At 41.1% G+C, this 25,535-nt stretch overlaps 1 protein-coding gene across 6 annotated transcripts in view; it reads right to left on the reverse strand.

The window, feature by feature from the left end:
* BMPR1B (bone morphogenetic protein receptor type 1B) overlaps positions 1 to 25,535 on the reverse strand; it is a 499,194-nt gene that overhangs the window by 421,731 nt on the left and 51,928 nt on the right. Inside the window, exon 1 of one of the 6 annotated variants that reach the window (XM_021100412.1) lies at positions 2,953 to 3,049. The exons of 4 other annotated variants lie outside the window; for them this stretch is intronic. The gene's annotated coding sequence lies outside the window, so the exon portion shown is untranslated. 6 annotated transcript variants of the gene reach the window in all.

Raw genomic sequence — 25,535 nt, forward strand, 5'->3', positions numbered from 1 at the left:
AGAAATATTCAGAGTTTAGATAGCAATTACTAGCTTCTAACAACAGATTTATCTTCTTCTAGTGGAAGAAGGCAAGCATAGGTCCAGTGAAAAGAACTGTGGGAGAGTGAATACAAGACAAGGTCTCAGTTCTATAGGCCCTGTGGCTTCAACTGTCTAGTTCTGAGCGTGGTTTTCAAATTCTTTGGACTTCATCAGTTTCATCGTTAATATTAATGTGTGATGAGACATGTTCTATAACTCTTTCAGTCTACGACCTGCTATTACACCATGCTGGAGTATTTCCCTTGAACTCCTGCATCTACAAAAGGTTAGTATCACAAGCTGGAGACAAATGGGAAGCGAACAAGTCATCCTTCAAGCGTCTTTTGAGTATCTACTATCAAATGGCAGCTACCGTGCTGGGCATCGCATGAGACATGCAGGGATGGTAAGAAAAAAGGATAAGATCTCCCCTCAATGAGAAAACAGCCAGAGGAAGAGCCAAGCAAGTAATTATCCGGCAGAGAGGCGAATGCTGAAGGAGGGCTGTACCAAAGCCCAAGAGGCATAAATGAGCAGCTTATGAAAAGTAGGAAAGGCTTTGCTAGGTTGGAGTAGATGACAACTGACTTTAGATTTCAATGACAAATATGAGCTGAGCTGAGCACCGAGGAGTGGAAGGTGCCCTCTGTGCCCTCCCCCAAAATCACATTGTAAATTGCCTTATACTTTTAAATTAATACAATCCGCATTCACTGTAACAAAAATCGTTCACCATCTCACACAATTTTCAGAGTTTATGAGGAAACAAAAATTAAGTCAATTTCCTTTACTAAATATTATTTAACAATTGGAACATTTTCAAGGGCGCATATGAATACACCCCAAGTAGAGGCAGCACGTCACTTAGGCACAATAATCTAAGAGGGGGTTTCAGACAACCCTGCCCAGGCTCAGGGCTGTGCAGCACCTGGCAGACAAGGTGGCAAAGCCCCTATAAATAGTGATGATTCACTAACATGACATAAATCAGGATTTTAAATCACCAAAAACTAACATTTTGATTTAAAATCACAAATCAGTGCCATTAAAATTCATCAGCAGACCCCAGCATATAAGTAATGAGATCATATCAACTCATATCTTATGACCAAAAGGAAAAGGTGGTTTTCTAAATGGTAATTCAGATTGGACAAATAACACACTGTATCAAGTTTTGTAGCCCTAGGCCATATTTTGCTAAAAACAAAGGTACATTATGCATGCCTAAAGAAAACAGTGAAAATCAGAGCAATTAATTTCCCAGCTATGTTTCCCATAAAAAACCATCACTGCTATGATTTGCTTACAGCACACAACTTTTTTTTTGCATCTTACAATGATCTAAGTGTGTAATAACTTGCATATTTCACTAAGATGTAATATCCTTCAAAACATCCTTATAGTGAAAGTTTTCCAAAAAAATTATTGATCTCTGGAATGTCTCATGTTTTAAAATTACTGACAAATCCTTTCCTATTTTCTTTGCAGTTAGAAATAATTCTTCTTGATCACTAGAGTGTAAAGAGGTGTAAGCGTACAAAGACTGAGTATTTTCTTAAAGACAAATGTCCCAGTTGACACAGGACATTTCCCATAATGTTCCCAAAACAATCATTAGGAGAGCTGTCACCGGGATCCTAAAAATACACCTAAGAAAACAGCTATTAATTGGCCTCAGTTTCGGAGAGCACCAAATTTCCGTACGTGCTCCTTCGAATTATTTTCAAATACTTTTTAAGCTAACTCCTCTCATTATTGGTGGAGTCCTTTGTGCTTCTTGCCAGAATCTAGGAACTTTTTCTCAGGTGGATCTGCTTCCCTGCCAATGTGTTTGGGGCCATTCTCTTCATTTGTTTGCGGCAATAAGCAGCTCTCTTCTGTTTTCCTTCACTGACCTCACCTTGGCGGCAAGGTGCTACGAAAAGAGCAATGCCTAGTAACTCAAGGAAGCCAGTGTTTCCATTCTGTGGGGAACAATCACGAAGGACCCAGGATCCAACTGGAGTGGCGCGGCTCCCAAGGAGCAAGGCACCGCACCGGACAACTTCCAGAGAGTCTTCTTACATGTGTGAGATCCAGCATCACAAGGGACAGACAGAAATACAGAGCCAGGGCAGAAACGGGGACGAGCAGACTGATGAGAACAAGAGACAGAGACAGAAGAGGAGAGACGGGGCGCGTAGGAGCAGAAAGTCAGTCTCTAAAGGAGACAGCGAGGGTGGAAGCTAAGGAGACAGAGAGGGAGGGATACCCGGCAGAGCCAGAGACAGAGAAAGGGCTGGGAAGAAAGAGAAAGCGAGAGAGAGACGGGGTGGGGAGAGGGGGAAAGAGAGCAAGGCAGGAAGAAGGTAGAGAAACACTAAGGTGAAAGGGACAGCAAAAGACTGGGGGACAGACACAGGCACCAGCAGCAGCGAGCCAGGTCCCAGGCGCCGGGACCAGCCGCCGGGCACTCTCTCCCGCGGGAAGGCTGGGTCTCAGAGGCATCCGGGGCAGGTGGCTCCTCATGGAGCTGGGAGCCCGCGGGTCCCGCATCAGTAGGCTCGGCGCCTCCGACTGGCCGGGCACCCCCAGCTTCCCCGACTCCAGAGCTGCCCTCCGGCCGCATCCCTCCGCCCGCAGGTTCCGTCTCCCCGCGTCCTTCCTTCCCCAATTCCAGAGCACGTGTCCCGCCGGCGGCCGCCTCTGCCCCCGACTCCTTGCTGGCTCCGGCACAAGGTCTGAGAATCCCGGCAGAGCAGCCCGCACACAAAGCCCAGGTGCCGCCGGCCCATGGCCGTGTGGCTCGCTCTCCTCTCCCCGCCAGCGCGCCTGTTCGCGCCCTAAAGGACCGCCGCCCGCCCAGCCCAGCGCCCAGCTACCGCCAGTCCCGCGTCACTCCCCGCCTGCCTGCCCGCTCGGCCGGCCGCCCGCCCGCGCGCGCCTTACCCGCCGCTGCGCCCCGGCACTGGCGTCCTCCACGCCGCCGCCCCGCGGTCCCGGGTCCCCGGCCCGTCCTGGCGCCCCGCAGGCCCCGCGCCCACTCCGCGCCCGGCCGCGCCGTCAACTTCTGGCCGCCGTGGCCGCTCTGCCGCCGCCGCCGCCGCCGCGGGACTTTTTTTTTCCCCTCTCACTCCTCGGCTGCCTCTGGAATTTTTTTTTTTTTTTTTTTTTTTTTCACTTGCCCTCTCCAGCTCCCACTAGTGATTGGAGACTGAGAGCCAAGTACTTAGCGCAGGGATTACACTTCTCGATGCACTTGGAGCCGCCCCAGCGCCGCCGCCCGTGGAAGGAAGGGTGAGCGGACTTGGGGAGCCCGATCCCGCCATCGTCCCCTGCATCAGGGGACACCTCCCAGCTCAGCCTGCAGCACAGTCCCTCACCTCAATTTTAATCACAGATGCCTTCTTGGTCATGTCTAAGAAGGGGTTTCCAAGAGAAAAACAAACAAAAAAAACCACCTAGGTTTGAGGAATAAAGATTCCTGGGATTACTGTACATGGAGAGCTGGAAGGGGCTCCCAAAGATGACCTAGAGCAGCGGACTGAAAATTTTCAGGGCCATAGACACTTTCGAGACATTGATTAAATGGTAACACACCTCGTCAAAAATAGCCTTACACGTCAAGTTATGCTTGCAGTTCTGGACAGGGAGCATACGGAACCCCAAAACATAGCTGGGCCTCCTAGGGAAATGATATCTCCATTCTTCAAATATTTTCAAATTGTGGAAAACATAACAGGTAAACAAAAAGAAAACGCCTTCTGTTTTTATTTGATGAAATTTTACAAGTAGCATGTTTATTTTGGAGAAGTATGGAACATCCGTACTTTGCGATTTCCTTGCTAAGTCTTTATGCTGAAACATCTTCTAAGAAGGTAAATATAAATTAAGCTAGTTCAGTGTTTCAGGAGACTTGGAGAGAGTAGTTAACTTTAAAACGAGCCATGTTGCCGACTGTATCTCCCAGGGAGATATCTAATGACTTCCAAATATTTTTTTCCTCCCAATGCCTTTCAGCAGCCCATCCTCCAGAATTAATTTCCTCCTTTTGTAAAATGTTTCCATCTTCCAGATATACTGATAACCTTCTCTAGTTGCTATCATATGATTCAAACAGTTTAACATAATTTCACTCTGATGTGATTTTCCAATTTTTTTTCACATCTATTTCTATTACCTAATTCTTAAGCTACCATTTTCTTTCAAATCCTCCCTTTTCTTAAATTATTCCCACTAAATGATATTATATTAAACATTGACTAGAATCCTTTGAACTTAGGAAAATAAATTCAATTGTATATAAATGTATTTTATGCAACTTCCACTTAGGAGCCAGTGGAGCTCCATTTATTGATGAGTCTATGAAATGTGGGCATGTTTTTCCCAAAGACATGTTAGTGTTCCCTACAAAACTCTGTAATATACCTGAACCATGGTATTATCAGGACTAACCTGCATTCTGGTTCCCAGTGCCAGACTGAGAGGAAAATTGTGTTTAACATGTAACATTACAAATTTTTCAAAACAATCAGCCATTTGTCATTGGCATCATCTGACCTCTCTTACTCACCCTTTATTCTAGTCCTTGGTACCAGTCATCATTTCACTGTCCCCTGAATCCCAAGGCAGAATCCATACTTTGTTTTACCCTTAACTACCAAGTCCTCTCTGCTGGTAAATTACCTTCCTCTTTGTCCTTGAATTTCCTTTGTCTCCATCTTCCGACATTAACTAGGTTTAAAGAGGAACCAAATCTGATTGAACTGGTCCTCTCTAGTGTGTGAATTACTGGTAACTTTTATGTGACAAACATTTTTTCCTCTTAGAGCTTCAGTCCTTATAAACTGCAGTAAAATAAAAGAGACATGGAGAAGGATTGGAGCAGGGAGTGTTTGGTTTGTCCATATCTTTTCAGAAGCTGTACTAAGAATTGGCTTTCCTTGGCTTCACTATAAACAGGTTATCTCCTAAACTTCTATTGGGCATATGATATTAGTCCAGGGAATGCTGGTTATCTCTGGGTAGTGAAGACAGAGATGAAATGAGATATTTTTAAAATTCCAAAATCAGAGAAATAAAGAAATTTTTATAGGTTTTCCTTTTTTAAAAAAGCACTCTGGTTGAGAGAATTAGAGAGGACACATCAAGTAAACTGAGGTGGACCTTAGAAGGTAGCATTCCAACAGTCAGGCATGACGAATTTGGGGTATAAGCCATTTGACAACCTGCTTTTATTGAGTACCTATGGCCTGCCATGCATTGGTGTTTGAGATTTAAATTCTATCTATTCTTTCTTTAAATTCATAAGAGACAATGGCATGTTATAATATATGTATAATTAGAATATTCCATGAGAAGCACAGTAATCAATACATGAACACACATGTCAGTACAGAAAAAGGAACTATTCTGCCTGGGAATGGCAGGAAAAATTGCACATAGAGTGGTCACATTTTATCAGGGTCCTGACAGGTCTTCAGAGACCAAAGAGCAGTTAGAAAAAGAATAAGCATTCTAAGTAGATGGAACCAAAGGAAAAGGCACAGTGCATCACGGGAGAAGCTGGTAGTTCAGGGCAGGTTATGAGGAGAAGGTGCGACAGCTGAATCTCAGGCTAAGTGGAGTTCAGAAGTGACCTTGTCAGATCTGCCAATGAAATTTTCCCTGTTTGGTTTAAAAATCCCTGATGCTTCCCATCACCTAAGAGTTAAATGGTGGTTTGGGACTTTCAGAAGATCATTTAGAGGCAGACAGAATGGGAGAGATGGAAGCACAGCCCCAATTAGGAGTTTATTGTGTAAAGAGCTGAACGAAGGTAGCAGTGTGGCCACCCATCACTAGCAGACTGGAATACCTCACATAGACAAGCTGATTCCCTGACCTTGCAGCTTGGGATGGCAGTGTCTTTAAAGGAGTAGGGACCCTTCAAGGAGGACCTATTGAGGAGAGGAAGCGGCAAAGGCTCACTTTGGGTAGAATCACCGATCTGAGCAAAAGCACCATTTCTTTTCATCCAATTGTAAAAGTAAATCATCTGAAAGTGCCAAGTATCTCAGGAGAAGACACCAGGGCAGCAAAGGAAAGGAGTCTCATAGAATTTGCAGGCTTATTTCCCATTGAGGAAGACATTTTACCCAACTCTGCCGGACTCAAACTATTTAGGGCATTTACATGCAGCTACTAAACAGGACAGACCTGAGAAAATGACTCAGTGAACTTGCTTCTGTTTTCCGCTTCCCCTTTGTGTTTCGTCTTCATCGATACCCTTAACTCCCACATCTTTCCATTTTCCACCTCCCCCTCTTTCTCATCAAGGATCTGACCACTCTTATTTTATCATAAGCCAAGGTATGCTGTGCTAAATAATGTTCCAGAGTGTGTGCTTTTAAGTTATTTCTCTCTGGATGTGACATAAGATTGTCTCGTTTTTGAGAGATAGTTTAGGAATCCCGTAAAAGAAATATTTCAGAAAGAAGAAATCTTTCCCTCTGACTCGTATTGCTGTGGTTGTCTTAGAACCCACTGCTACATACCCAAAATAAGAGATTATACTTTCACTTGGAGGAATTAAGTCCCTGGCTTTTTAATGTAAGAATGTGTAAGTATTGGCAAAATGTGTAGCTTATATAATAGACATCAAATTGCTTAATTACCATGTGCTGTCCACACTACCATGTACTTCATACCTAAGTCTCATAACAAGGCAGGCACTATTTTACAGATGAGGAAATTAAGGCACAGCAAAAGTTAAGTAAGATGCTCAAGGCCACGCTACAAAGTGAAAGAGGCAAGACATGAACCCAGGCAGAGTGGCTACAGCATCTCAGACTTATTCTGTCTACAGAACTACCCTATAGCAGTGAGAACATTTTTAAGTATCTGCTAACAGATACTAGACAAAAATGCCTCAAGATCTTGAATCTAAGAGAATACATGAGCCAGACCCTGGAAAGCAGGGAAAGGCAAAGGACTTGAATTCTTCATACCGTGTCAAACAGTTTCCTAAGCTTCTTAGACAGCCAGCCCCTGGGTTACTAGCTGGTGATGCCAGGAACATGAAAAGCAATAGGGTCTGTGGCTTTCATAATATTCCTCTCTAGGTTAGCACTTCATGCCTTTGGCGAGGCCCTCTGCCAAGTTGTAAACGTCCTGAGAATCCCCCCTTCCTTGTCTTTTACTGCTCTCCTCAACCACATTTAAAACACACACACACAATTTTGCTAGCTAGATATGGGTGAGTTTATCTCAAAGTCAGAATTTTTCACATTGTATAGCAGACTGCATCATAAGGCAGAGAGATTTCCATCACAAGCATTCAAGCAGAGGTAGAGGTGGAATATTATGGAAAAGGTTGTTCCAGTGGGTAGGAAGGCAAATCAAAAATCTCTAAGACTTTCTACTTTCTAAATCTGCATTTAACATAGTTAAGGTAAATGATTTAAAATATTAACACAAATACGAGATAAACATGACATATGTGATTCATATAAATATTGATGTTCATAGTATTACAGTGGCTATTAATAACATTAATGTGAATGTGTTGATAATTCACTCTGATGTATGTCACTAATAATCTCACAATTAAAATACAAATTACTTCCATACTTGTATCCTAAAACTTCTACTGTATTTTCTGTTCTCTTTAAACAACTGTGACTGCACACAGTCAAAAAAATAAGATTCTAGTTCTAGAACTAGATTAATTTTGTCTAATATGTAAGTTCAAGAAAAATAGAATTCCTCAATTGAAACAGAAATAAGCATAAAAAAATCTGAAGTAGAAATGCTAAAGTGATTTTACTTTCTTTTGCTGTCAGCATTGTTCCAATTTTTCTTAATAAGAGCAGACATAATATCTACCTATTTATATGCTGCCAAATTATCCAGGGCCTGATACAAATTAATCCCTTTGAAATTGGATTTGAATACAATGTCATTTCATTTCAATTTTTTTAAATTTCTAGAGCCCGAGCATCTTTTTTTTTTTTTTTCCAGAACCTTCCTGAACCATACACCTACATAATTCCTAAAACTGGAAAATGAGGAAAAAATTCGGCCATGAAACTTATAAAAATTCTTACATCTGTTTCTTTGGAGTCTCATGTTCCTGAGGACTTTTTCCTTCTAAAACGACCTGCCAACCTTGGAACTTCTCAGTGTTTTCCTGACTCACAGTATATTTACAGTGTGTGTCTCAGCAAGAAATATACAGCCACTTACTTCCTTCTGTACTAGCAAAAAGAACAGAAAAGGTAGGAAATAAAAACAGATGAAGAGCAAGCTTCCAATTAAACTATCTGAAAAGAATGGTGCTGACTCATTCACTAAAAGCCTGTTCTTTCAATCCATAGAATTGTTTTAAGCTAGTTGAGAAAAGAAGTTTAACTTCTGTTCCATGAGTTGTTTTGTGCTTTATATAAATTTCCAAGGACTTTACACGGTGTGAATGTCAGAACCATATTGAATGTAACTGCATGAACTAAAAGAGGACATTTTAAATCCTTATTGACATTCCTAATTGCAAGAATATCACATGCTTTGAAATGACACAGTGTAAAGACATTCATACTAGGGCATTGAAAGCTATGTAGATTTCAGTATAGCACAAAATAAAATAGTCGATTATCTCCAAGGCATAGTGCAGGATAAAGCCACAGTCTTCCTTGGCAATCTTCAGCAAATCCTGAAAGTTTCACACTACCAAGGGAAAGGAAAATGACAGAACTGAAGTCTAAGGAGGAAAGCACCACGAGTCCTTCAAGTGAAAACTAACAGTATCGTGGAAACAAAAAACCAAGGAGGAACTGTGAAGAAACTACCATCTAAAATGTATCTTGGAGTTCCCGTTGTGGAGCAGTGGTTAACGAATCCAACTAGGAACCATGAGGTTGCGGGTTCGTTCCCTGGCCTTGCTCAGTGGGTTAAGGACCCGTCGTTGCCATGAGCTGTGGTGTAGGTTGCAGACGCAGTTCAGATCCTGCGTTGCCGTGGCTCTGGTGTAGGCTGGCAGCTACAGCTCCAATTAGACCCCTAGCCTAGGAACTGTGGGAGCAGCCCTAGCAAAGGCCAAAAGACAAACACACACACTCAAAAATTAAATTAAAAAATAAAATAAAAAATAAAATGTATCTTTACAGGAGTTCCCTTGTGGTGCAGTGGAGTCAGGACCTGGTGTTGTCCTCACTGCAGCAGCTCAGGTCACTGCATTGGCTGGCTTCAATCTCTGGCCGGGAAACTTCCACATGCTGCAGTCATGGCCACAAAACTAAATGAATCTTTTCTTTCTGGCAGAATGCTGTTTGAACACACATATAGGATTTGTGATTTTTTTCAGGTAGCTCTATTCATGAAGCTCGCTGTTTACATAGTGAGTCAGAATAGAGGAAATGCTGAACTTCCAGTTGTAACTCACATGCTCACAAAATGCTGAGCTTCTCGTTTGCCTGCAGAGTGAGTCCATGCATCCCAATAGGATCATCATTGGCCCATCACCATCTGAGCTCAGCATCCCATTCTAGCCACATCCCCTGCGAAACACTCTCACACTACGTGCCAAGTATCCTCACACCTCCCAGTTCCTCTTGGCTAGTATACCATCTGGCCCCCTGACTACTGCCGCTTCTTCACTTGAGGTTCACCTTCTAGAACCAAGTCAAACATTTTTCCTCTCACCAAACCTGTCTTCATTCCCCCAGGCATATTGGTCACTACTTCTCACACTTCCAACATTACCACACAAACACACACACACTTTTTGTCTTTTTGCCTTTTCTAGGGCCACTCCCATGGCATATGGAGGGGTCGAATCGGTGCTGTAGCAACCGGCCTATGCCTGAGCCACAGCAACGCCAGATCCAAGCCGCGTCTGCGACCTGCACCACAGCTCATGGCAACGCCGGATCCTTAACCCACTGAGCGAGGGCAGGAATTGAACCCACAACCTCATGGTCCCTAGTTGGATTTGTTAACCACTGAGCCATGATGGGAATGCCAACACACTCATATATTTTATACCTTATTCTATTCTTAAAACATAGCATAGTGCCTAGCACATAAGAGACGCTCCAAAAATTCCCACCATGGCGCAGCCGAAATGAATCTAACTAGGAACCATGAGGTTGCAGGTTCAATCCCTGACCTCACTTAGTGGGTTAAGGATCTGGCATTGCTGTGGCTGTGGCGTAGGCCGGCAGCAATAGCTCCATTGAGACCCCTAGCCTGGGAATCTCCATATGCCTCGGGTGTGGCCCTCAAAAGACCAAAGGAAAAAAAAAAAAGCAATGATAATAGACACTCCATATATAAAACTATAAAACTTCATGGTTACATAAGATTCCTGAGGCCAGATTTTTGAACCATTTGTAGATTTCCAGCTGCACAGCCACTCAAAAAAGGCATTTGCGACAATTAACATCCTGCATGTGGGTTGTACGGGCAGCAGCGTATATGGGGTTTTGCTTGGGATTTATCAAAAAAAAAAAAAAAATTGAAAAGTGAAGAAAATTTAAGAGAAGGGGGAAACCCCCCTCAAGTTTATTTCCTGCAAGATCAGGGCAAGCAGTAGCCCAGCACAAAAGCACAAATTGGCTGGGCCGAGCTGTCCTGTGGGTTAGGTATAGGGCGGGGAGAGCCTTGAAGATGGAAGTTCAGTCGGGCATGGGAGTGACTGTCTCTGGGGCAACATTTCTTCATTCCTTGCTCAGGAATTCAAAGACTATTATCTTCGCCAAATCAGGGTGCTAAAACCAAATACCTACCACGGACCGAGTGGCTTAAACAACACATTCATTCTTCACAGTTCTAGAGGCTGGCGTCTGAGATCAGGGTGCTAGCAAGGCCAAGATTTGCTAAGGGTTCTCTTCCCGGCTGCAGATGACCGACTTCTCTCAGGGATGAAGGCAAAAGCTCTGGTTCCTTTATCCGCCACATAAAAGCACTAGTCTCATTCATGAAGCCTTCACCTTCCTGACCTAGTCACCTCCCAAAGGCCCAATCTCTTCCTACCATTAAGGGTTAGGATTCAACATCTGAATTTGCAGACATTTCATTCCTAACAACTAATCATCTCTAAATGGTAAAAAACAGCCATCAGATCATTCTGCCGAGAAGGTTAGATTTTCAAAGCATCCATGTCTGAACACAGTGTTTCAAGATATTTTTCTGAGGCAAATGAAAGCTCCTTCAGAACACAGACACAAAACCCAGCACATATTAAGGATGTGATAAATACATGATGAATGAGAGAATAACATATCATGACAATGAATATCAAATTCATAGCATTACTGTTTCAGCCAAGTGCGCTTATGGAAGAATAACACAACGATTCTTCTCACACACACTCCTATTATAGGTAAAAATAATGAAATTTAGCGGTGAACTGAAATAACAAGGAACAGTAATAATACAGTATAAATACAGGTGATTACTTGTTTATTTAGTATGTACCCGGTACTACAGCATTTATTTCAGCTCATTTCATCACAAATGCTATTAAAACCATCATTTTACAGATGAAGAAAATAAGCTTTTGAGAAATTAACTTGCTCAGATACAGAGCTGGCACATTTTGGAGCAGATATTTAAACCCAGGTCTTTTAGGATAAAGAGCTCACCTTCTCCTCCAGAACACCTGCCTCCCTGCCCCCCACCCCAGATCGTCTGAATACTACCACACATTTGAAGTTCAAAGTGTCAGAGTTCCCTTCAGGGCTCAGTTAACAAACCCAACTAGGAACCCTTGCTCAGTGGGTTAAGGATCCGGTGTTGCCGTGAGCCGTGGGGTAGGTCACCAAGGTGGCTCGGTTCCAGCACTGCTGTGACGTAGGCCCGCAGCTGTAGCTCCAGTTCAACCCCTAGCCTGGGAACTTCCACATGCCCTGAGTGTGGCCCTAAAAAAATAAATAAAAATAAAAAAGTTCAAAGTGTAAGCTGATACATGGATTGACTAAAATACTTCTCACCTTATCATTTAGCTCATTTTGCTGTTAGTAATAGACCTTTCTAGAACCATGGACTTATCTCAGAACGTGGTTCTATTGGAAGGCTACAAAAGTAAACAGATATTTTACCATCTGTTTCACTGTCTTCAAGTTACTTAACCGCTGCTACCTATGGGACATGGTGTCACAGACAATGGCATGTTCATGACAAAACTACCATGCAGACACCACAGAGGACTTTCACTATCTTTTGATGTTAAAAATATCACTTTTCTTTTCTTTTATGGTCACACCTGTAGGATATGGAAGTTTTTGGGTGAGGGGTTGAATTGAAGCTGCAGCTGCTAGCCTATGCCATCGTAACACCAGTTCCCAAATGCATCTGGCAACATACTTCACAGCTGGGGACTATTCCAGATCTTTAACCCACTAAGCAAGGCCAGGGATCAAACCCGTATCCTCGCAGAGACTACATTGGGTTCTTAACCTGCTGAGCCACAACAGCAATTCCCCAAGATACCATTTTCATGTTTGATTAAAATTCTAACATTAGCAGGGAGTGAGGAAATATTATAGCTTAGGATCCCCTTTTGTTTTGTTAAAGGTTTTAAAGCATTAAAATTATATTGGATTTTAAGTTTTCATTTCCTTTTTCTCCTCTACAATTTGCTAAACTTCTTGACGTCAAGACTGTATCTTTGTATTTTTGTGTCGGCAGCATTTAGCATACTCTGTGGCATATGAATCAAGGTTAATACATGTTAATGAACAGGTAAGTAAATCACATAATTCTAGACCCATTTTGGCATCATACTAATTTTTCTGACCTATGTGTATTAGGGATATACATACATGTCAAAATGAAAAAAAATAAATGTAGTTCAGTTATATTGATACTATGACCTAAGTTCTGGAATAGGGACAGAGAGAGCATCCTTCAGACTCCACATATCAGTTCTGCAAAACAGAAAGGGGTCTCAAAACTCACAGGAAGCCTGGGTACTTTGGGTGACCATCGACTACTGTGCACATTACACGGAAACCAGATACAGTAGTTGGAATGGTGTTAACAAGCCAAGAGACACTGAATAGGCATGAAGAATATTCCCTGAGCAGTGAGAAATCCACCTGGAGAAAGACCACTCATTCATAAAACTATCACCTTATGCTACCCAAGCCAACTGTATTTTTTTTTTTTTGAAGAGAAAGCCATTGACGAAAAAGTTAATGATTATGAAGGCTTTTAATAACTTCCCAATCATTGGGTAGGGCATTTCACATGACTGTTTACTCTATCTGCAACTCACTATAATCTAAGATTACCTATAGTTCTTCATTTATAAATTGCACGATTTTGTGTTTGGTACCTAGCAAACCAAGGGCAGAGAAGGGTATTGCATAAAGTTAGCATGGAGATAGCCAAGGTATTAATCGAGATACTGTTTTGTGGACGCTGTTGTTGTTTAATGACCTTCACACTCCAGGTTGACATCCCCTTGGGAGTGTGCTTATGTGATGCTCATAGGGAGGTGGCAAGTTCGGGAATCCCATTCCCTACAGCCTCTAGCATCTATTACCCCCAAAATATATTAACCTCAGACTTCCTTACCAATCTGTTTTATCACTGTACTTCCCAATTAATAAGTAACAAATCGAAGGCATCGTTTTCAGTATACACATGAGAAAATAGGCTACTGAATTTTAAAGCAGCATTCATTTCTACATAAACTTACCAGGCTGGACTATATTCCACATATTCATAACATATAATAAGGTATTACAATGTGTGTGTGTGTTTGTACTTTAACAGATCAAAAGCCTGATACCCAGATTTCCATTTCTTTATAACAACTCTCAGGAAATGATTTAGATCTGGGACCTGCCTAACTTATAAAATGTATACCTAGAATACGTCAATAAACTGTACCAGACTTGGAAACAAATGAAGATTCAGACAGCTGAATTTCCCATATCCTAGCTTTGTACTTCCATAAGTAGAGATAGTTCATTAAACAGCAACTCACAGACTTTTTCTTAAGGCCTTGTCTGTTTTTGTTTTTATTTTCCTGTGAAGCCAAGTCCTACCAAATCCTTTAGTCATGGTCTCTTGTTGCAGTCAAATGGGTGTTAACCAGGAAGGTGAAAAACTTACGACTGCAGCAAGAAAAAGAATTGACGTGTCATGAATTATGGCTCTGTTTGCATTTCTACTTTAACCATAATCGTTTGTTAAACAACAAGTGCTTCTTTTGAATTTCCACCATTGTGTGCATATTATGAACATCTCATCTTTCACCCAGACTCAGCCAGCACTTGAGTTTGTTGACACTCATCATCAAGCCCTAAATCTTATACGAACAAATAACTGGCCTTCATAGGAATAGAAACAGAACCCAGATTCATAAACATGCTAATTAACATTTCTAGTTGCATTGATTCACATTTTTGTTAAGAACAACTTTACGACATGCTAATTATTTAGTTAAAACGTTCTTCTTTATCCCTCAAAGGCTTATCTACTCCTCATGTTTGGCTTAGACAGCCAATCCTATTGATTTTACCTCTAAAAAAAAAAAAAAAAGCATTCGTATCCTTCACCTGTGGCATATTACTATGTATACGTATCTTTTCCAAGGTCATATTCTAGTTCATGTAATTTCCTCCTCCGTGTTTTTTTTCTTATAGGGGGATTTGTAAGATTTAGGATTCATTTTAATGTGCAGCATATTCTTTCACTTTGGTTTTCCTATGGAAGCCCGTGTATTTTCATTGAAAACACATTAGTAACTCTGTCTTTCTATGTCCTACATCTGGATGGCAGCCTCCTCTAAAAGAGTGCCCTGATGACGTCATCCCGGACTTTATCGGAACTCCTGAGCAAGCAGGACTGTTAGATGCACTCTCCCAGTAATCAAGTGTAACAGGATAATCAGCAAGATTTTCAAAGAAGTCAGCGTGTTTTTCTCCTCTAATAATGACAATTTATTTGCATCCTTATTTTGAAGAAGTCAGTTTTACTGTGTCATTAAACCAGAAATACAATAACCTGGAATGTAAGGTATAAATTTGTCCGAATCAGTGTGCCTGAAAAGATGTACAGAGAAGAGATTCATGAGTCTAATCATCTAAACCAAAGAATACTGAATTCCAAGTTAATTTTCACAAAGTCTTTGTCCATCTAACTTACTTGGTAGAGAACACATAGACTAGATAATCTCAACTGTAACCGTTTGCAGTTATGTTTTGGCCCCCTTATTGCAACATATGTAATATAAATAGACAATATGCTGTATGCTGAGGATGTATTAGGCAAGACAAAAACTTGTCTCAATTGAGTTTGTAGTCTGAGGAGGGAATTTAATAAATAAGAAGTTACTAAACAGTGTGATTTTATACTCATGGTTTATTAGCCACCGTGCTTGATGTCAGGAATATAGCAGTGAGCAAGACACACAGGCCTCTGCCCTGATAAGGTTATGTGTTAAGTCCTAAGATATTATCAAGAAATAGATCCTATCACACAGGAGTACTTAAGCCAGTCTTTAGGGGATAAGGAGAATGCTGAGACCCCAAATGAAAATAACACTTGGCCAGACAAAGGCTGAGGACAGGCAGTGTCCTGCTGCACAGGCTCAAATGTCAGAAATCATCCTATAGTCAGGGGGCTAGAGGCAGCTCAGTATGGCTGAAGCAAAGCATGAACAACAGGCATCTGTGAAAGCAGAGGAAAGCAAAGTCATCAGGAACAAGGTCATGAAGGCATCATAAGGTGGAGAAGTGTAGAAGCTGAGGCAGGCTACCTGTGTTCACATCGTGGCTCAGACACAAGCTCTGTCTTTCCATTATCAGCTTGGTTAACTTGACAATCCTATTTCATATTCTCTTTCCCTGGAGAAGTTTGTTGTTATGGATCAGATAAGGAACTTGTACAAGATTTAGGAGATGGATATAGAGCAGCAGCCACTATCCTGTGAAGGTCCACACGGTGGGATGCAGTGATAGACAGACCAAGAGGAGCCTGGAGGGTTCCAGCTTGTCTCTTTCCTCGGTTCCACTCCTTCCAGCTCTTCATCTCCTCAACTCAGTCTCCCCTGACTAAAAGCAGCCCTAGGACCATCCCCAGATGCTTGACTGCAGACCCACAGAGAGAAGAGCTCTCACCAACTCATCTGCAGGCACCCTCCCTGTCCCACCTGAGTGGCTCATATGCTTGGTTTTTCTCTTGGCTTTTCCTTTAAGACCTTCCTCCCCAGTATCTCATCATACTATATAAATTCATACTGTGATAAATCCCTTATCCCCGAACTCACAGTGGATCTGTTTCTGGACACATTACATAACCTCTCCACACCTGTTGCTCTTACAAGGGGATGAGGGTGGTTAGAATAGTATCCACTTTATGGGGTTGTCTTGAGGAAAGAATGTATGCTCACTAAATCACAGTCACTTTCAGGAGTTTATATTTGACCTTGAGGTGAGTGCAAAGTCAATAAACGATTTTTGATGAGAAAGTGACAGGACCAGAATTATTTCAGAGCAAGAATCTGAGCGAAATGTGGAATACAGATCTGAGGGGAACAAAGAAATATTTGCAAGCCTGTCACAGCAGTCAGAATTTGAGACGTTGGTCTTACCTAAGGGAATGACAGTGGGACTAGAGATCAGTGGACAGATTCAAGATTCAAGAGCCCTAAAAACTTAAAACAGTGTCTTTCTGTTCGACTTATCTTGTTAACATAATTCCCTCAAGGTCCAGCCATTTTGTCACAAATGGCATTATTTCCACTCTCTCTCACTTGTATATGGAATCTAAAAGGGCTGAACTCATCAAAACAGGGTAAAATGCTGATTACCAGGAGCTGGGGTTGAATAGGGAACAAGAGAGGTGCTGTCTAAGGATACACATGTGCAACTCATCCTTCAAGAAGCCCAGGAGATCCAATGCCCAGCCCAGGGATCACACACAATGTTGTACTGTAAACATCAAACTTGCTCAAAGACTAGATTTCCAACCCAAAAAGGAAATCATACTTATGTACGTGATAGAAGTGTTAGCTAATGCCGCAAGGGCAACCATATGGCAATATACAAGCATACTGAATCAACTTACACCATGTTATAGGTCAAATATATTTCAATCAACATTAAAGTAAAGAACACATATACAAAGACAGTAGAAATGACGTAACTTGGTAAATGATTAAATATGAGAATAGAGGAAAGAGACAAGAAAGGTTATTTTCAGGCTTCTAGTTTAAGACATTAGGTGGAACGTAATGCCATTCTTCTGAAGCACTCAAAGTGGAAGAAGAACTCATTTGGTGAGCAAGTAAGTGATGAAACTTAGCTTCGACACAATGAGCCTGAGGTGTCCATGAGACATCTAATTGGACATATTTAGAAGCAAGTTGCTTGTGCTGGAGAGTTGACTGGAGATCAGACCGGAATTGCTGTCCCTTGTTTTTCCATTATACTTAACAAAGTCAATGTGCTTCTGATAAAGATAAGCAACTGAGAGGCTGAGATACTGGGAGTTTTTTTAATCTACTTTTTGGCCTCATGAAACGTTTACACTCAAACTCCGAGGACCCTAAAAAGATTTTGTTCACATAAATTTATACGATGAGACTTTTAAATTCAATTTTCAATTAAAAGTTATTAATTCATTTCAAAAATAATAAATCATTACATGTTAACATAAACATTTATGAAAAGTAGCTTTTCTAAGCTGCCAGTTTTGGGGTTTTTTAACAAAAACTTAGAGATAAAAATAACATGCTTTTGGCTTTTTATGAAGTGCAAATTTGGCTTAACAGGAGGTAGCTGAAGCCATGTACCTTTTCTACATTCAGCCTATTGCAGTATCACACATCGTGTAGGCTCTAGAAAGCTCTACCGTGCCCTTGGGAGAGAGTGATTTAAAAAAAAAAAAGAAGTGATAAAAAAAGGAAATAACATCTTAAAATTATTATAAACATAGTTTTGCCTTCATGGATCCCCTGGAAAGGTCTCAAAGAAACCCAGGATCTCTTTGAAAACTACTCTTCTTTGTGAACATAACATCAAAAGAGATGATGGTTTAGGATGGGAGTGGAGAAGAAGAAAGAGAAAACTCTTTAATGAATTAAAGGCAGTGATGGACAGTAACCGAAAGGAAGTATCACATCCGCCTGTTTGTAAATAAGTTCTTTTGTTTCACTTTTACTAGATTCCATAAATAAGTGATAGCAGGTGATATTTCTCTTTCTCTGACTCACGTCACTCAGTCTAAGGGTGGGAATCATACACACACTGCTGTATAAAATAGGTGATTAACAAGAACCTACTGCACAGCACAGGAAAATCTACTCCATAGTTTGTAATAACCTCTATGGGAAAAAAAGAACAGATATATTTATACATATGACTGATGCTCTTTGCTGTACACCTGAAACTAATACAACATTGTATGTCAAGTATACGCCAATAAAATGAAATTTTAAAAAAACAAAGCGAGTATGATATAGCTGAAAGGCCCATAGCTCAAGTGACAAGAGGTCTTTAAAAGAGAGGGAAATTATTAAGTGGTCTTGAAATAGTTTAGGGAAATGAGAGCAATTCAGATCACCTTCTCCAGCCTCTCAATGGGTGGCATCTGGGAGAGAAAGCAGCATTTATAAAAAAGAACCGACTGGACCACTGGGGAAGCAGTGTCTTCTGTAAGACAAGAGTCATGTTTCAACTAATGGTAACAGAAACATGAATGTTATGTTAATATGATGAGGGAATTTCTGTCCTCTATACAGCAAGGTCCACTATTTGCCTACAAATATCAATTCTCTCTTTCTTCCTTGGAAACCAAACCCTAATACCCAACTGGGCATACTGCCACCCAGAATACATCCTCTATTTTCCAGCCTCCTACATAGCTACGTATTGTTACATAACAATTCCTGCTCACCGAGATATACATGCAAGTGTCATGTGATGCTTCTAGAAAGATCTTAAAGTTCGGAGAAGCCTATTTTTTGCCTTCCTCCTCACTGCTGCAGCAAATACGTACGTGACAGCTTGAAAGGATGATCTAACCAACATATATGGAACTTTGCACTCAGCAGATGGAGAGTACACATTGTTTTCAAGCACACAGAAAGGACTGCCAACATTCTACCACTTGCTGCAAACATTATTGCCTTAGAAAGGACTGCTATCACACAGACCATGAAGGATTTGAACACATCATCTCCCAAATATTCCCAGCATTTTCTTGGTGATTAAAGAAAGGGGAAGTCTTCAGGCCTGTCTAAAAAGGTCATCTCTGTCCGTAGATTGACTGTGCTCCCCAAGGAAATCCTCATCCTTTGAGCAGGAAACCAACAGCTTTAACTCAATTCTAAGGACATTCACCATGCATTAGGGAGAGCAGAGTAACTGGATGCAGGAGGATTTTCAGACCTTCGGAAGAGTCAGGCCCAGCCTAAAAGGATTAAACTTCTGAAAGGGTCCTAGGATCAGGTAATCCAGCAGGCGTTTTATAGAACAAAGCTCCTTACACCAAAGGCCTAAAGATTGCCCGGGGACCTTGTTAAAATGCAGATTCAGTAGATTTTGGGTGGGGTTTGAGATTCTGCATTTTTTTTTTTTTCATCCACATCCATAGCATATGGAAGTTTCTAGGCCAGGGACTGAATCTGAACCACAGCTGCAATCTATGCCACAACTGCAGCAACACTGTATCCTTTAACCCACTGCACTGGGCCAAGGATCAAAGACTCCACAGTGACCCAAGCTATTGCAGTAGGTTTTTTTTTTTTTTTCCTTGTCTCTGTCTTTTCAGGGCCACACCCACAGCCTATGGAGGTTCCCAGACCAGAATATGGAGGGTCAAATCAGAGCTACAGCTGCCAGCCTACACTACAGCCACAGCAACACCAGATCCAAGCCGCATCTGCGACCTACCCCAGAGCTCACGGCAACACCGGATCTTTAACCTGCTGAGTAAGGCTGAGGATCGAACCTACAACTTATGGTTCCTCATTGGATTTGTTTCCACTCTGCCACGACTGGACCTCCCTGCAGTTGGATTCCTTAACTCACTGTGCCACAGCGGGAACTCCTAGATTCTGCATTTCTCATAAGCTCCAAGATGATGCTAATACTGCTGGCTCAGGAACATCATTTTGAGCAACGTGAATAAAAACAATGAGTATGGAATCAATCTGCAGCCTTCATACAGGCCGTGAAACCTAAAGCCTAATTATCAGCCTCAAAATGACTTCTTGCATATATTGTCTACTTAAGAATATTTATTAGAATCTCATTATGTGCCAGAAATATGCTAGATTCCAGAGAAATCTAGCAATGAATAGAACAGAGTCCCTGCGCCTTCTGCATCTTAAGGTTTGCTGGGAAAGCCAACTATTCAAGAATTATACACCTTTCAGTTCTTCCTGTGGCACAATAGGATCAGTGGCATCTCTGCAGCATCAGGACACAGGTTCAATCTCAGCCTTGCACAACAGGTCACAACTATGGCTCAGATCTGATCCCTGGCCCAGGAATGCCAAATGCTGTGGGGCAGCCAAAAAAGGAAAAAAAAAAAAAAACAAAAACAAGAAGAATGAGGGAAGAGTTCCTGTTGTGGCTCAGTGGGTTTTAAGGACCCAGTGTTTCTGTGAGAATGCGAGTTCAATCCCTGGCCTCACTCAGTGGGTTAAGGATCCTGCATTGCTGCAAGCTCTGACATAGATCACAGAGGCAGCATGGTCCTTATGCTGCAAGTGCAGTGGTAAAAAGAAAAAAAATTAGACAATTTTCTACATTTGGAAAAGGTAAGAGGTTTTTTGTTTGTTTGTCTTTTTAGGGCTGCACCGGCGGCACATGGAGGTTCCCAGGCTAGGGGTCTAATCAGAGCTGAAGCCGCTGGCCTAAACCACAGCCACAGTGACACCAGATCTGAGCCTCATCTGAGATCTACACCACAGCTCATGGCAACACCAGATCCTTAACCCACTGAGCAAGGCCAGGGATTGAACCCGCAACCTCATGGTTCCTAGTCGGATTCATTTCCGCTGCCCCACAATGGGAAGTCCTTTAAGAGGTCTTTACAAAGAACACTATAGGGTTTGCTGATATAATGTTAAAGCAGATGGAAAAAAATAGAATGATCAGAGATTGCTTCCCAGTTCATGTTTCCCAAACTCATCTACAGATTAAACGCAAATCTAACCAACACTCAAAGTATCACGAAGGAACATGAACTTGACATGCCATTTCTACATCGATAGGAAGGTGAAAACGGCCAAATCACTACCAAGAAGCAAGAACATGCGTAGGTAATTAATAGCAATATAGAGCTATAGGAACTAATGCAGTCTGGTTTTGGTACAAATGTGCCCAGACCGACATGCCTATACAAGTGCGAAACTTGATTTTAAGTAGAACTTGCATTGAGAACAGTGGGGACAGACGAACTTTATAGTAAATGCTGTCAAGACCTTGGATGGACATATGAGAAGAAAAAAAGGAAAGAGACAAGGAGAGAGAGGGAAAAAAAAAGGCAGGGAGAAAAAGGTTGAGAGCAAGAAAGAGGGATGGAGGGAAGGCGAGAGACAAAGCCAAGAAGTAAGTTGGCTTAATCACCGACATCCAGATAGATTAAAATTTAAATGTGAAACAAAGATAAAAGGGAGATTATTTTCAGGATGGGCAATATCTTTAAAAAGATGCAAAAGCGCAAACCATACCAATAATCTTGAAAATTGTCATGTTCTTTTAGCATAGTATTTGTTATTATTATAAATGTGTTATTTTTACAAAAAAAAATTAAATATACCCATATGCATGATCACAATTTACCATATATGTCCTATTATCTGGGGCATCAGGGTGAAGGGAGGAGAGCCTTGCTAACAAAGACCAGTTCAAAGTCTGTTTAAGAAGTTTGACTCCTGGTTTCCATCCCCTATACTGTACCACTTACCTAGGTAACTGTTTCCTCACCCTTGGACAAAAAAAAAAAAAAAAAAGCATTTGTTATTTGTGGACTTATTAATGATGGCCGTTCTGACTGGTGTGGGGTGGTCATCTCGTGGTAATTTTGATTTGTATTTCTCATTAATCAGTGATATTGAGCATTTTTTCAGGTGCTTCTTGGCCATCTGTACATCTTCTTTGGAAAAATGTTTCTTCAGGTCCTTTGTCCATTTTTCCATTGGGTTGTTGGCTTTTTTGCTGTTGAGCTATTTAAGTTGTTTGTATGTTTTAGAGATTAGACCCTTGTTAGTTGCATCATTTCAAGCTATTTTCTCCCATTCTGTGCAAATGCTGGAGGGGGTGTGGAGAAAAGGGAACCCTCCTGCCCTGTTGGTGGGAATGTAAATTGGTACAACCACTATGGAGAACAGTGTGGAGGTACCTTAGAAATCCATGCATAGAACTACATATGACCAAGCAATTCCACTCTTGGGCATCTATCCAGATAAAACTTTCCTTAAAAAAGACACATGCACCCTCATGTTCATTGCAGCACTATTCACAATAGCCAAGACATGGAATCAATCCAAATGTCCACTGATAAATGACTGGATCAGGAAGATGTGATACATATACACAGTGGAATACTACTCAGCCATGAAAAAGAACAAAACAATGCCATTTGCAGCAACATGGATGGAACTAGAGACTCTCATCCCGAGTGAAATAAGTCAGAAAGAGAAAGACAAATACCATATGATATCACTTATATCTGGAATCTAATACATGGCACAAATGAACATTTCCACAGCAAAGAAAAGCATGGACATGGAGAATAGACTTGTGGTTTCCTTGGGGGAGGGGAAGGGAGTGGGATGGATTGGGAGCTTGGGGTTAATAGATGCAGACTATTTATTGCCTTTGGAGTGGATTGGCAATGAGATCCTTCTGTGTAGCACTGGGAACTATGTATAGTCACTTATAAAGGAGCATGATAATATGAGAAAATAGAATGTGCACATGTATGTGTAACTGGGTCACTATGCTATACAGTAGGAAAAAAACTTGTATTGGGGAAATAACAATTAAAAAAACATATGGGAGACATCAAACCAGGAATTCAGTACAGCATAATAATTTTGCCCTCAGTAATTTTAAGAAAGTTATATCTGTAATTCCACAATTTTTTGAAGACCCAGTACAGCATTTGATCTTTTTATCATGAGAGAAAATAGAAGACATTAATACTATAGAAAACCAAGTTAAGTTGCTCTTATAAATAAAAACTGTCAAGATTTTTTGTTTTGTTTTCTTTTTCTTTTAACAGCCATACCTGCGGAATATACAATTTCCCAGGGTAGGGGTCAAATCAGAGCTGCAGCTGCAGCTGCAGGCTGTAGCAACAATGCCAGATCCAAGCCACACCTGAAAGCTATACCACAGCTCACAGCAACATCAGATCCATAACCTACTGAGCAAGGCCAGGAATCAAACCTGCATCTTCATGGATACCAGTCGGGCTCTTAACCATTGAGCCACAATGAGAACAAGATTTATTCTTATATCCATTTTTACCACATATCTTTTTGTATTTCCGATGATGTATTGTTAAGTGCTATCATTTGTAGCCATAATGTAAATTTTTAAGGTTTGGCCCCTTAAGACAATAAACACAGAAATATACTTACTGAAATCATTTTACCTCCAACCTTTACAGAAAAAAAAATTGCAACAGAAAGCCATCTTCTTACTCCAGACTTGATATTATTGTAGAATTTCTGTCCACATTAACGTGGCTGGTTGAAATTGCTGTATATGACAATTTAGGACTGTAAAACAATATAACTGTTTCCTGTCCACTGTGCTTTATGGATATGGCCAATACGTTAGTGCCATTGAGGTTCAATTTCCTAGCAAATTTAGTAAGCCATGTTTAAAATTAAAATTTACTCCAAGTATTCTCAGAATAATAGAAGCAGCAGAGAGGAAACAGTAAATCAATTAAAGAAATGTTAAGCCAAGTTTGTTACATTATCTTGTTTGAACCAGAAATTCAATCTTCCTTCAACGGATGACCTAATTGTACTAGATTCCCTTTCTAGCGATACAAAACTCTTCTCAGTATCTCATAGTGATTAAATGTATTCAAGGGAGCGTCTTCATTTCACCAAGAGTCAAAACTATTTTTCAATCAGTTTTATTGAAGAATAATTTACACATAATAAAATTTACCCATTTAAGTGTATAATGCAGTAAGTTTTGATAAATGTATATAGTAGTGGAACCATCACAATTTTGTTAGAGTATTTCTACAAACTATCTTTTAAAATATCCACTGCCATTTTTTCTTTCATCTATTTTGCAGTAACACCTGCAGTGTAAGAACACACTGCACAGCAAAAACACAGTGTTATCATGAACACTTGAGACCATAGCCTATCCCGTGAGGCCTGTGAGAACAGGGCCTGAACATCAATCTAGCCGAACATCGATCTAGACAATTCCAGAAATCCATCCAAGAGGAAACTGGAAGGAAATCAACTCTATTGAGTGCCTAATATCTATTTTGTGACAGGCACCCAACACCCATGTGTTCTTTTAGTAAAATATTTTCCTTAAGCAAATCAAGGGAGGACAGGGTAATAGCTAAAGGTCAAGGCTATGAAGTTGATGATGGACATTCAGATCCACTCTGTCACTTACTGGTTTTGAAATCTTGGGTGAAGTATTGACTATCTTTGCACTTCAGCAAGTGTTACTGATGTGTTAGAGAAAGACAATGAAGACCGTGCTAATTAATCATCAGTCGAAAACACCTGAGGAGGAGACCTTCCTTGGCAGTGTATGAAGCAGTCCATCTCCTGCAGCTGGAGGGCAGTAAAACTTGAAGACCAGGCTTTGAACTTAATCTGAAAGGGAGTGAACCCACACCTGGGCATCTATCCAGAGAAAACTATGACTCGAAAAGATACATGTACTCCATTGTTCATGGCAGCACTCTATACAATAGCCAAGACATGGAAACAACTTAAATGTCCATTGACAGAGGAGTGGATAAAGATATGGTACATATCAACAATGGAATATTACTCAGCCACTAAAAGGAAAGAAATAACGGCATTTTTAGCAACATAGATGGACCTAGAAATCATGCTAAGTGGTTAGACAGTGACATACCAATGTCATATGCTATCACCTATATGTGGACTCTTAAAAAAAAAAGGATACAATGAACTTCTTTGCAGAATAGATACTGACTCAGACTTGGAAAAACTTATGGTTTCCAGAGGAGACAGGTTGGGGGTGGGGGGGATGGGCTGGGGGTTTGTGATGGAAATGCTATAAAATTGGGTTGTAATAATTGTTGTACAACCATAAATATATATTAAAAAAAAAAAAAAGTGAAGCCCAGAAGCTTGCGTTCTCAAATCTGACAAGTGAGCTCAGTTATAGTACCCTACTGGGAAGAATGAGATTGGGATGCGAATGCCGCAGTGAGGGCGTTCATGGCCTTTGAAATTTCAGATTCTGCTGAACCACGTGCGCCCACTGCTCTCTTTCAAAGGCTAGCGCTCCTGACCTTCCTGAAAGACAATGCACACAAGTCTCTATCTTGCAAGATACGTGTAT

This window comes from Sus scrofa, chromosome 8 (genome assembly GCF_000003025.6).
Source record: "Sus scrofa isolate TJ Tabasco breed Duroc chromosome 8, Sscrofa11.1, whole genome shotgun sequence".
Taxonomy (NCBI): Eukaryota; Metazoa; Chordata; class Mammalia; order Artiodactyla; family Suidae; genus Sus; species Sus scrofa.